General features: G+C 33.8%; 1 protein-coding gene and 1 long non-coding RNA gene across 26 annotated transcripts in view; one reads left to right on the top strand and one right to left on the bottom strand.

Annotated features, from left to right (window-relative positions):
- Positions 1 to 14,577, bottom strand: part of ntng1a (netrin g1a) — a 249,022-nt gene that overhangs the window by 140,719 nt on the left and 93,726 nt on the right. For 3 of the 25 annotated variants that reach the window (XM_087309799.1, XM_087309794.1, XM_087309806.1), the window contains exon 1: positions 216 to 246. The exons of the other annotated variants lie outside the window; for them this stretch is intronic. The gene's annotated coding sequence lies outside the window, so the exon portion shown is untranslated. Of the gene's footprint in view, positions 1 to 215; positions 247 to 14,577 lie in introns of those variants that run through there. 25 annotated transcript variants of the gene reach the window in all.
- On the top strand, positions 11,512 to 14,337 carry LOC147838074 (uncharacterized). The gene is made up of 6 exons (XR_015525166.1): positions 11,512 to 11,568; positions 11,889 to 11,995; positions 12,966 to 13,092; positions 13,269 to 13,354; positions 13,657 to 13,699; positions 13,797 to 14,337. It is a non-coding gene; the product is annotated as an uncharacterized LOC147838074 (long non-coding RNA).

The raw sequence follows: 14,577 nt of genomic DNA, 5'->3' as shown, positions 1-14,577 counted from the left end.
TCATCCAACCATATAGCCTTTTCCGGAAGCTCTGCAACTTTCCCGAATAGGCCTCTTCATTGTGTCGCCATGACGCTTGCGAATTAGATAAAATACCCTGGAAATCATGATGACGAAAGTGAATGAGCAAGAGAACAGATTGTGAGAGGCACAGTGATGTTCTAAGCTTTATATTTGTTAGGTTAAATGAATAGTGCAGTAAAAAAAATCCTCACTTTCTCATCGAGCTGCTGTGACTGTTCGGAGCTGAAAAAAAAAAAAGTAAAATAGCGGCCATTAAATAACACATATTTACTGTTAAATAACGGACTTTAAATTACAGTAATTTCTTCAATTTAAATTTCTGGTAGATTTCTGTAATTTAATGTCTGTTATTTTACAGTAAATGTCTGTAATTTAACGGCCGCTATTTAACTTTTTTTTTGTTCCTGGCACTCTAGCTATATATATATATATATATATATATATATATATATATATATATATATATATATATATATATATATATATATATATATATGAGCAATTCCATGCAAATGTCAATCTTGCCATGAAAAAACGTTAACGAAAAAACACCAAAATAGCAAAACCATTTCTGCATTTTTTTGTGTAGGCTTGTATTTTACAGTACTTTAAAAATACTCAAAAATGTCTTCTGTCAGTGTTTTTAAACAATAACATTTAATTTACCAAAGTCACACAAGTGGCAATTTCACATCTGTCACATCCATAAGAAAGCTTTTTCATCATGAATGCAAAAATGTAAAATCAAATAAAATTAGTCATGTTTGTTCTATAGTGATCCAACTCTTATGCTTTTGATAAGCATCGTTTCTTTTGGGTTGTGCGGTTTAATTCACAAAATTTCTAGAAAGTATGTTGTATACTGTAAACTTGCAGACTTTTTTGTCACATCCATAACGCATGTTTATTTTTCTATTTTAAAATATAAAAAATGTTTACAGATTGATATTTTTCTGCTTCCACAACTCTGTGGCTAGTTGTTTTGAAAAATACAAAGAGATGTTACAATATAAAGTTGACATATACTTTCCTCTGTCAATTTATGTTTTGAGATTTTACTGCAAATGTCACATCCATAACGCTGGAATTGCTCATAAATATATATGGAGCAAGGACATTTTCACAGTATGTCTGATAATATTTTATCTTCTAAAGAAAGTCTTTGTTTTGGAAAATTTTTTATTTTGGCTAGATTAAAAGCAGTTATAATCCAGGGGGCTAGCATTACGGATGTAACATTTGCAGTGATTCACATAGAAAGTGTATGTTAACATTATATTGACATATCTGTTTATATTTTCCAAAACTACAACTGCAGAGTAATGGGATCAGAAAAATATTAATCTGTAAACATTTTTTTTAGATTTTAGGTGAGGAGAATAAGCATGTGCTATGGATGTGACAAAAAAAAAAAAAGTTTGCAACTTTACAGAATGCAACATACTTTATAAAAATTCTGTCAATTAAACTGCACAACCCCACCCCCCCTAAAAAAAAAAAAAAAAAAAAAAAAACAACAATGCTAATCAAACAGATATGAGTCGGCTCACTATATAACAAACATGTTTGATTTTATTTTATTTGACATTTTTGCATTTATGAGGAAAAAGGGTCGTTATGGATGTGACACTTTTCCGTTATGGATGTGACAGCTGTGAAATTGCCACTTGTGTGATTTTGGTAAATTAAATAAAATAGCTTGAAACACTGACAGAAACATTTATTACAAAAGTATTTTTAAAGAACTACACAATACTTGTTTGCACAAAAAAATGTAGAAACGGCTTCGCTATTGCAAGGTTGATAATTGCATGGAATTGCTCATAATATATTGTGAGCAATTCCATGCTAATAACTATTGTCTTATTCAGTGTCAACATATTGTTGACACATGCGCAAATAAATAAACTTATCTGTAAGCATATCTCTTCAAGCTCATTGACACAAAATCAGAAGATCCGGTTTTGCATTCAATTGATATGCCTGTCACACAACGTGTAATCATTTCTCCAATATGAAATGATTGTTAGATTCAATCACTTTGTAACCCTTTGACTGTTTGCTAAGAAAAATCAATGTGGAGCAGTTAGAGTCGTCTATGTGTGTTTTGCAAAAGCGTGGTTTCTGCACAGCGCAGCTACAAAATGAAGAGAGAGCAAAGGTTGCCAGTTCCTCCTGATGGAGGCTGGCAGGGGGATAATTGACAACGACGTGCGTTCTGAAAGTGGGGGCCAGGAGCATTTTAGTGCTTGTTAATCAGTCTGTCCAGTCAATACAAATGCTGACCCCACACTCATCCCGTCACCAGCCCCACAGTGATCAATTAACCTTGCGAGCCCCAAACGAGATGGGGCGAGGAGTCAGATCAGAGCGCAGTTTTGCAGTGGACCACCCTCAAACAGGAGCTCCTTTCACTCCCGAGCAGATCTCTAGCACAGAAAGGATAATATACACAATTCCTGTCACTGTAAAATCACACAACGGGGATGAATGGGGTCGTCTGTAATAGAGCATAATATCCAATTAGAAAAACATGAAGCATGAAATGACATTCTGACTGTTGACCAAAGCTGCCTAAATGAAAGGGTGTGTGGTGCCAATGGATCAAAGAGTCCATCATGGCTCAATATGTGCAAATATTGTTAGGATCAGAGATGTACTTAAACTCTGAAAAGCAGCACAGATTAGTCTTATGTTCTGTAATGAAAGCCAAGCCAAAAAAAGCATGCCTTTAAACATGCATTAAGATGGAGTACAGAAAAAGCAACACTGCAAGGTTATAACAGTTTTGGATTTTTCATTAGTTTTAGTTTTTTTCATTTTGACTTTTTGTTTTCAAATTCAGTTAATTTTAATTATTATTATTATGCTTTAATTAGTTCCTATATTTTGAAATTGCTTAGTTTTAGTTTAGTGTTTATTAGCTTTTATTAGTTTTAGTTTTTTTGTTTGTTGTTTTTGTGTAAATTAGGATGATTGTTAGGTGCAAGATTCAAAATCATCAGAATACTGTATAATAAAAACTCAAAGAGAGGCTACATTTTTGACACAAGAATACTACCATCTACCCATCCTTAAACTCAAATACGACAGCATACAAGGTTTTAAGTAAGACAGTCTTAAGTAAAACATGTGTGCAAGGCTACGTCTGAGGTTAGATACACAGTAGTGATGGGAAGTTCGGATCTTTACCGTGAAACTGATCCTCCGAAGTTTGAACTCAACAAATCTAAATTATGTAGACAGCAATCATAATTTCAGTCAGTTAAAACATCACCATGATCTAAAAAGTTTCTTACAATTACGTTTTGCAACCCAACTGATTCACTTATTTAAACTTCATTACGGCTATCAGTTAAGAAATAAACATATGTTTTGCCAGATCTTCTCATTTAAGCTCTCGGTTTACCCACGCTGCAGTTGTTCAAGTTTGGTTCAGTCACAACAGTTTGTTATGTGAAGTTTGTGTTCAGTTCATTGAATCACACTGTTCTAATAACTGAACAACTCAGGATATCTGTTTATTGTGGGTCAGAGGGGGTATCAGGCATGTTAAAAAGTAAGTAGCTTGTGGATAAGCGCTAACTGGAGACGCAAATCTTTTCAAATGATTCAGTTCGATTTGGTGAATTATTTCAACCGGTTTACTTAGAAGCTCGATTAAAAAGAAGGATTTGTTTGTGATTAGTATCACTAATACAGAAATAAAACCCATTATTTGGCACAAATGTGTTCAATTATTACTTTTAAGTGTCTGCTCGGGTTTTATTTAATGCTGTCACTTTGCTGCTGTCATGTCCAGCCATTGCTTTTGTCGCGGGAGCAACATCGAGGATGACTGGAAGAGAACCGGCTTGGTTAAGCCAATAGCATCAGAATTACAGACTCTGAGGTGTTGTACGGTCAAACACCTGCAGAGCGAAGTAAACAGATTTACTTCTAAAAAGCACAGAGTAGGCATAAGTATTAAATGCATTTACAAAGATAAAAACAAAGGACGTTTTTGCAATAATTTTAGTTAGTTTCAGTTAGATTTGTATGTATACAATACAGTTTTATTTAACTTGTTTTTATTTTTATTTCAGTTAACAAAAATGATTTTCAATTCAAGTTTTCATTTTAGTATTCAACTATAATAACCTTGTATCACTTAGGAAAAAATCATCATTCATCCGTTTGTCCCTCTTTCCTTATCTTTAACATTTAACCTATCATTTAATACAAAGGAATGTCCAATTTGAAAAGGTCAGTTTTTTATTCATCTTAAATATTGCAGTACCCATATTTTAAAATGCATCACATCCATCACAATGACCATTATCCAGGACAATGGATGGAGAGTATCATTGGATCCTCCAGATTTAATAAGGACAAAATGAAAGAAAATGAGGGAAAGAATGTGACAACAAAAAGAGAGAAAGAGAGAAAAAGTACATGGTTAGCCACTTAACAGCTATAGTGTTAGAGTGAAGGACAAAAAGTGAACAATATTGGCAAACTTTTGGGACGCAGCTCTCGGTTGGTCACAAAGATTTTCCAGTGCAAGAATGAGAGACACTGAGGGAGAGAGAAAGAGGAGGGAGGAAAAGAGGACAGTGTAATGAGCCATTAGAGATACAGGGAGGATAAGTGTCTAGGGCACATTAAAGATCACACAAGCCCGCTTGTTATCACTTTCCATGATCCATATACGAGTCCTCTTAATTATTCTACGATGCCTCTAGTGATGTGGCTGGTGTAGAGAGCAGGATGCGTTATGACACAGAGCGGGATGATTTGAGGCAGGTCACCTCATCTAGCGTCTAGAGTATTTAACATTGGGCCCTGATGAAAGGATTCACAAACAATCTCAGCCTTTAATCCCACCATTACAGAGCATGTTAGATGTTATTTACTTAAATTATTTTTAGGATTTGGTTTAAGAATTTTAATTTTAACGTAATAGGGCTGTGTAGAGATGACAGGAAGAAAATTGAGAGACAACAAGGAAAGATTCCCAAGCCAGAAGTCAAACTCAGGTGGAGTAAGGATATCACTATGGCACACTTTATTTATTTATTTATTTATTTATTTATTTATATATTTATTTTTATTTATTTTATTTTTTTTAAAATGGGGATTGTGGGTTATTTCTACTGGGAGAGTTATTTTTTGCTTGCTTTTTGTCAACAAACTGAATGAAAGAAGTGTCAATATCAGAATTATTTGAGAATTTCAGTCATTATAAGACATTTTAGAGGTTTTATGTTGATTATAAAGGTATTCTATTCCGCAAGCCTTGAAACATTATGGGCTCTATTTTGACGATCCAAGCACAAAGTGCAAAGCGCAGGGCACAAACGCATTCAGCGTGTGTCAGAATCCACTTTTGCTATTTTAAGGACGGGAAATCCGCTTTGCGCCGTGGCGCATGGTCTAAAAGGGTTGAGCTTATTTTCTTAATGAGTTATAGGTGTGTTTTGAGAATAAACCAATTAGAGTCTCATCTCCCATTCCCTTTAAGAGTCAGCTGCGTCGCGCCAAAAGCGCATTCGCTATTTACATGAAGACTTTGTAAATGGAAAAACTGAGCATTTCACTAGCAAGAAAACAGTTAAACCGAGCATCTACAGCGCGAGAATAAGAGATAAGGCCTCTCTACTTTCACTTTCGCTCTTGTGGATAAGGAAACATTGTACGCAGAGACATCAATTAGCCTATGAATGATTCATTTTGTTTGTTAAGTGCAAAGATTTGTTTAAAAATGATTTCTAAATTCTGTTTTAATTTCCAGCAAACTAATAAATGAATAATGAAAACAAAGTGCGTTTAAACAACTGAGTTATATCCAAACACACATGCTGTGCCCCATATGGTCTGAAACATGACAGGTGGGCAAATCTAAGCTTGTTTTTAATAAAACAAATAAAAATATGGATATAATAAATAATACTGCTAATAATGATAACATTATACAAAAGCAAATTGTTATGAATAAACTGAAGAAGCCCCCCAAGATGAAGAAGGCATAAAAGTATGGTTTTTAAATTTATGTAGGCTAGAAAATAATATGTTTTGTGATATTTTAATCCTTTATATTTATATCCTATATAAATTGTTATTGTATCCTATATATATTCTTAATATTTTAATTCTTTTTCATATTTAAAGATATTTGCGTATTGCTCTACATCTTGTGTGAATTAAGCAGTGTGTAAGCGAGGCACACAACTAACGGCCTCTGCGTTGGACAATAGACTGGCTTTGTTATGGTGTATTGAAAAATCTAATATAGTTTCTCAAAATAGTAATGCGCCAGCAATGCACCTCAACACGCCTTCCTTTTTAGACCAGAATGCCTATGGCCGCACATATGAGCGTAAATGCACTTGCTATTTAAACAGTGTGGCGCAAAACGTCAATACGACTCTTACGCCAAGCTGAAACTAGCAAACAACAATTGTGTTGCGCCTTGCGCCGGGTGTATGATAGGGCCCTATGAGTGTATGCAGCAATCCACTCTATTACAGATAGGGTTGTAACAATATACCGGTATGACGGTCTACCACGATTTGAACGTGCACGATTATCATACCATGAACAATTGCATATCAACGGTTTTAACCCTTAAAGACCGAGACAGCCACCCGCGGCTAAAAATAAGTATTGCTCTTAAATGTTTAATAACTTTTGATCCGCTGATCCGATTCATACAATTCAAAGATTGGCATAAAGAAGAGAATCTCAGCTTTACAGTGCTGTATCACATAACATTCGCGGCTCCGGAGGCTCCGGAATCAGTGCGGTTACGTCATCAAAATTTGACAACGCTGATTTGACAAAGAAACGCTCGTCACTGTGTCTCCGGACAAACCAGACACGATACATTGATGCATTGTCCCTCCTCCATGCCCAGATTGGTTCAAACTCGCTATATCACAACCAATAAGCATAGGTTTCGCTTTTGTTTGTGGACCAAAAACTAGCTTTTTGAACAACACAGAATGAGAGATAGGCATACATTTATGCGCGGCTAAATAAAACGCAAAAAAAAAGTTTTGCATGAAATAATTCTTATACTAAGTACTTTTGCATAGACAGCAGCACGGAAACATGACAAAACAGTGACACAGCAAAGACGAACTGCTGCTCTTGCTGTTTTCAAAAGACGCAAATGAAGGTGCAGCTGTTTGTCTGCATTGCAGACAACCACATCCAAATCCATATCCACAGACAGCCATATCCTTGCTGGCACATAAAACCTAAGGATGTTCCATATTGAATGTAGTTTCGTTATGTAACTATTTATAGTATAGTAAATATTTATATCTATTTTTTACTGAGGATTTGCACCATGTTTATTTGGACTTTATTTGGACTTTGACACATTATTTATTATTTTCTTATTTTTTTATTTGTTCATTGTAAGTGGTGTTGTTTATAGTAACTGAAAATATATTATTTGGAAAAAGTCAAATTTGATTCACTGTTCTATTATTTTGTAACATTTGTAACATACCGGATACCGCAAAACCGTCAAACCGTGGTATTGTTTAGACGATTATCATACCGTAAAAAATTCATACCGTTACAACCCTAATTACAGAACAAACAATGTCATCTTCTGGTTCTTCGAAAATGTCATTTTCTTGGATTTTTACAATACTACGCATTGAAGAATTTGCTCTTCAGTGTTTGGACTTTCAGTAATGATTTTAAACCACACTGAACTGAACTGAACTAAACTGAACTGAACTTAAACACTAAAAACTGAACTACCATGATCCAGTTACTATGACCATTTATGTGAAGCTGCTTTGAAACAATCTACATTGTAAAAGTGCTATACAAATAAAGCTAAATTGAATTGAATTGAAACATTTCTGGTTCTTTAAAAATTTGAAAGGAATTGTTTTTCAAGAAATGTAAGTTATTAGATATTTTAGATACAGGTTTTATGTACACTGTAAAACTTTAACAAGTCTACTTTATCAAATAAAATGAGTGTAGTTAACTCAAAATTTACTGAAAGTTAATTCTAATAATTTAAAAAGAGTTTAGAAATCCGTGTTGAAAGTAATGAGTTAATTAAATACCTCATTACTTCACCTTAAATGGAGTAAGTTCACAGTACTCATTAGAATTAGTTTTTGAACTTAAAGGGTTTGTTGCAATCGGTTTCCTCAAACGGTTAAGGTTGCCTTAACTTGGATTTTACAATACTTAGTTGGTTTGAGTTCTCTTCAAATATTGGGTTTTACTGTGCTCAAATTGCTTCATTTACTCAAATGGAGTAAGTTCACAGTACTCATTAGGATTAGTTTTTGAACTTAAATGGTTTGTTGAAATTGGTTTCCTCAAATGGTTTGAGCTACCTTAATTTTTTGGGTATTTTTTGGGGGTATTTTGGGTATTTTTATAGGTATTATATAATATAACTTCACTCAATTCTGCAAATCTTGAAACAGTCTTTAGTGGATGTAGTATTCCACTCTATTACAGAACAAACAATGTCATTTTCTGACTTTTTTTTAGACCCGTTTTGTATTTACTTCCTTACTATTTATATGCTTTTATTTTTAAGATGTATGTTTTTATATAAAATATTCTGAGGTAGGTCAAACTCAGGTGGAAGTAAGGATATCACTCTAGCACATTGTTTTGTTTTTTTATAATTTTTTTTTATGGGACTAGGTTTTATTTTTACTGCGAGAGTTAAATAAACTTTTTTTTAAATTGTTGTTGTTATTATTATGTTGCTTTTTGCTTACTTTTTGTCAACAAAACTGAATAAAAAAGACGTCTCTATATCAGAATTGTTAGAAAACTTAAAAACAGTTATTATAAGGCATTTTAGAGGTTTTATGTAGATTATGAAGGTATTCTGATCTGCATACCTCGAAACATTATGAGTGCATGCAGCATTCCACTCTACTACAGAAGAAACAATGTCATTTTCTGGTTATTTAAAAATGTCATTTTTCTGATTCTTTGAACATTTCTGGTTTTTTTTTTTTTTAAATAAAAGGAACTGTTTATCAAGAAATTTAAATTATCATTAGATATTTTAGATACAGGTTTTATGCTTTATGTAAATTATCTAGGTATTATATAAAATAATTACAATTTGTCCCAAACTAAATTAAGTGCACGCAGCATTGCACTCTATTACAGAAGAAACAATGCGATTTTTTTAGACCCATTTTGTATTTTCTTCCTTTACTCAGGTGACAAATTATTTATGCGCTTTATTTTCAAGCTTTATTTTTTTAATAAATATTTTTATAATTGTTATCTGGACCTTTTCTGTACTTCTGAATTTCATAATTTAATTCAATTTTAAATGGAAATCAAAAAGTACATAAATAATTCCCACAATTAAGTTTTTTTATTAGAAACCGTATAAAATTGGGTGTACATATATTGTATATTATTTTTAAAAATCTCACTCCCTAAAAAACAAAAATCTATATTATTATAATATTTATTACTATGATAGTATTACTTTACTTTGTAATTTCTTCCAACTTAACCTAGCATTGGCAGGGTGTGATAAAGAGAGCTGAGTTTATGCATTTTGATGATAACACGATATAATTCCTCACACAGAAAAGTTAAATGCTGGTGAAATTACTTTCAGAGCAGCTCAACAGATGAAATTGATGTTTATGACTTTACATATTAAGATGAAAGATGATGAAAACTCTGCAACCATCACACATGCTGTAAATGTATACTGTACTGTATGTATAAAGCTAATTTATTTGTTTTCATACTTTTAAAGACCATCTATTTTATTTCTCTCAAAAGCAGCACCTGTAGAAAAGAATTTGCTTCCATCACAGCAGCACAGGACAACCCATGGATCCTCACACAAACTTGCAGTTGAATATGCATTCACAAATAAGACTTTCACCAGTATGCCGCATGTTAATATTATATTTAAGCCAATAAATCATTCACAGATTTCATATGACCTTGACGGTTGGAGGGTGGGCTCAGATTTCCTCCATCTCTTTTATGCTGTGAAAAACTCCCCTCCCTTTCTTGGTGTCCACTTCGATCTCGTCCCCTGGGCTACCGAAGCATGCTTGCATGTCTAAACCTCACAGGTGCTCATAAAATGACAGCCTGCTAAACTAGACTTGCCAGATCAGATGCATGTCTGATTCTAATCATTCTAATGAAATTCTACACACCTCCATCTTCTAACTAGGGCTGAGCAATATGACAAAAATCTCAAATCAAGATATAAGAAATCTCATATACTGATAACGATATATATAGTGACATGGTATGTAAGCCTGTTACGATATCTATTTCTTGTTGCATGATATAATGCACCAGAACACATTGCAATAAACGATATTATTGTCATTTTAAGATCACTTTATGCCACTCATTACTGTATATAATTCCACAATGACAGAGTAATATCGCAATGCAAGTACAATTTTCTAAAGAACAAATAATATTTTATTCTTAAGAATATTTCATTTAATTATAGTGATTTTTGGCAATTTAATAATTAGTTATTAGAATCAAAATGCGATATCCTTAAAAAATAATAATATTTGTTAACAAAAAGTAACAGAGGTGGCAATATCTGCTACCAGAACTATTGTCATTCGTCAGGCACCCACATAAAAATATACTATGGTAATTTATAATAAAAACAACATTGTTTTTTTTTAAACCATATTGACACTGACACCTCCAATAGAGATAGAGATGCTGCACAATCAGCGAAAATATGGCTTGTATTAATATTTATTTATGGATGATGTTTTTATCATCAAAAATGATTTCGGTCATGTCCATGTGTTGTGCGATAAGTCGATATATTGATTATTGTGACATGACTAATAGTGCCATTTCTGTAAATTCAATCAATAAAAAGTCTATACTGACTACATGTAAAAGACAATTCCATTTTACATTTTTAAGTACATGCTCAGAAATGTACCCATGACCATGTTTCTAAATTTATTTAGGACTTCAGGACAAATGTTTCATTGAAAATATAGAAATATAATATACAGTGCTCAGCATAATTGAGTACAACTCTTTTTGAAAAAGAATATTTTGATCAATTTCTCAGTGAATATAAGCAATGTATTTTGGTGCATTTAAACAAAACAGATTAAATAAACAGATATATTTATTAAAATAATATTTTACTCACCAAACATATTTAAAAATGGAAAGATAATACAATTAAATTCAAGTAAAATATTGCAGAAATAAATTACAACCTACAAAATTTCAACATTTTTTTTTCTCAACTCTTGATCTTTTCACTTTTTAAAATTTGTACACAGCAAATTCATCTGAGTTAAATTCTCGGTGTTGAAGCATTTCAGAGTAAAGTGTTGACGTTAAAGAGTTAGATTTTGATAAATGAATATAATAAGAGTTAGAATTGATTTTATTCAGTGCGAAATAAAGGAGTTAAGTTTTCAACACTTGGTGGTGTTATTTCCAACATCCGGGAATTCATGCAGCCCCAGTCACTGAAGAATTTTCCAGACGCCATTTTCCATCTGAGGTTTAGAACAGCAACTGGTGAGTCAAACTACCTAAATGTTGGTATTTTACTGACTTTCTTTAAGGAAATACAGTTGTAAACATATTGTTAAGTTAATAACTTTACAATGGAGTGACAATTTTAATCTTCTGCGGTTCATTCATGGTCATTTGTGTATCTAGCTTAACTGCATTACTATTCACTTCTTTTCAAGAATGTTTTTATATATGCTCACGCATACATAGTGCATAAAAACATCAAATGTACATGTTCAATACATTTCTTTTACGCTTAATGCCATTTTGTGCGTTGTTACCCATTTGTAAAATAAAATCGACACTTCTCCTTTAATTCGAAGCAAACTAGCGAGGGAATCCCCGGAGCAGCCTAGCCTACTCTGCCCGGATGCTAACGCCAACACAGGACGGTTTCCATTCGCTCTGGAGAGTTTCTAAAACATATCTGGTGAGTAAATGAACATATGCTTACTTGTAAAAGGCTTCCTGACTAAAACATATGATTGTTTGTTATTCGTGTACGTTAATTTGGTTATTTTAAACACCGCGGCCCTTTTAAACTGGTTCATTCGTGGCCGTCCATAACGTTATACCGTTAGTTCATAGACTCGCGTGATAACGTACGCTTGAATTATATTAAGCGTTGACAACCATTAAAGTCGGAATGTTAACATTAATGTCTTTAAATGACCGCGTTTGCACTTTCTCAGACATTTAAGGTTACAGAAGTCTCCCGGAAGTTGCGGGACTAACGTTAACGTTATCCCGCAAATGCACAGAGACTCCCAGATGCCCAAGTAGATGCCCGCAAATGAATGATAATCTCCCGGAAATCGCGCGTCTCCCGCCCGGTCATTAAACACTTTGCACACCCCTCTCCACCGCATCCCTCCCAGCTCTTCAGGTACGTCGCGCGCAAGTCACCCCCACCGCTCTTTAGGTACGTCGCGCGCAACTCATCCCATTGCTCTTCAGGTTCTCATCTGTCCCGCTACCTCTCGCAAATCAACTCTGTATCCCCCGAAAATTACTTTTCCCAACTCGGGATGTCTGACGTTAGTAAGTTAGGCTATTTATGTAGTCAGGAACATCTTAGTCAAGCTTTTTCTCCCGCATGATATTGTGCTTAAAACTATAGGCTAAACTTAGCATGTACTGTACACAACATTTCCGTTTTATTAAAGACAATTTAGTGCGTTGTAAACAGCCACCTGTCTGTAAAATTAATCAACTGATTCATATTTGAGCAGCCTAATGATGATACAGGTTTGATTTGTAGATTTATTATCAATAATCAACATCTGAATCAAAAGATATCTGGAAAAGTGTGAGGCATACTTTGTGATGTTCATCTCTCTTTTTTATCTGAAGGTTATGCATATGTGTTAGATACTAATGTGTTGTTGTTTTTTTAACAGCCACAGTTCTCTATACAATAACACAAGACCCTGTGACGGTGGCTGATAAGAGACGGATGGTGTATTTCCAGAGTTGGTGAAATGACCAAGCACACCTTCTTGGTCATATGTGGTGATAATAATGAAGGTATGTTTGATAAAGTTCTGTATTTGTTTCACAATAAGCTGAGAGGGTATTAGAGCGTTAGAGAATAACAAATGACATGAAGGTGATAAGTTTTGTATTGTGGGTGAACTGTTACTTAAATAATCTTTTGCTCTTTACTTTGCACTTTTCCTCTTCTGCTTATCCTAATATTTTAGATTATATTTGGACCTGAAACATCTGCTAGACTCCAGTAAAGGTGGCTTCAATACTGGACCTGAAAGGGCCTAACAAGTTAAATCTGGTAAAGAAACATGCACGCGCGCACACACGCACGCACACGCTTACAGAAAACTGTTTATGAAGTTTATAAATATTTTTTACACTGTGGCCAATATTTTGGGGAAGTCAGCATCACTAAATGATATAAAAGATTTTAAGCTCCTCTAAAATTTGCTCCAAGTGTTGTGTTAAATTCAGGATTCTGGACAGACAGCTGCCTGTTTTTTTCAGTTCTAGTCATAGTGGTTAACCTAATTGTTTTTGGAGATCCAACAGTGATGTATGTGTTTTTTCTACTTTTCCATATCCTGTCACCTCAAACAGCTGAGAGAGTCAAGTTGTGGATCATCATGAAGATTTTCAAAAGGTGAGTTTAGATTTCTTGAATGTTTTATTTACTTTAAATGTTCTTTTAAATATATCATAGAATTTGATTGCAATTTGTTTTTAAACATTTTTCTTAGCCATGCTGGAGTCTTGAAGAGTTCTTAGAAGAGCATCACCCTATATCCGTGCATCAGGAACCACCAGACGAGTGATCAGCAGCTGCTACATCGTCATGGATAAAAAGGTCATCCTGTGGCTGGGAAGCACTTCATTCACAGGACATGCTTTATGAGATTTCCTAGCTCCAGTTTGTTTTCACACAAGTTTACAGCATTTATACCTTCATCTAAACTGCTGTGTTTGATATGGAGGACCAAGGAAACACCCGAAGTGAAAGATTTGCACGCCAAGTTGTTTAAAATGTAATTTCACAAGAAAACTATGAGTTCAGAAGTAAACTATGAGTGACGCTATATTGAACTTTCAAATTGCTCAGATAACACATCAAGTTTGGACCAAGGGACTGAAAGCCTTTTTGAGCACTGGTCATACATATTTTGTTGATACTGTCTGTACTAATAAAACATTTAAAGCATATTTGACATTGTTGCATTTTAAAAACTGAATGAATTGTTGAAGTGGTGAATGTTTTCAAATAAAATGTTTTTTCGTTTGTAATTTACAGTCTATTTGACCTTTTTACCATATTTACACTCAAAAGAGTTGAATAAAATAACAATATATTACACCAGGCGGTGTTAAATATAGTTGCATTTTTTAACTCTGCCCAGAGTTAAAATTAACCCTTACTTCGGTGTCAATGTGCCAACCCTTTTGAAAGTGTTGATTTAACTCTGCTTTGAGTGGACCCCATGAGACACTTTCAAAGTGTTGAAATTAACACCCATAGAGTTGTTT

Source organism: Danio rerio, chromosome 24, assembly GCF_052040795.2.
Source record: "Danio rerio strain M-AB ecotype USA chromosome 24, GRCz13ab, whole genome shotgun sequence".
Taxonomy (NCBI): Eukaryota; Metazoa; Chordata; class Actinopteri; order Cypriniformes; family Danionidae; genus Danio; species Danio rerio.
The sequence above is the reverse complement of the archived record's forward strand: the minus strand, read 5'-3'. Positions and strand labels throughout refer to the sequence as shown.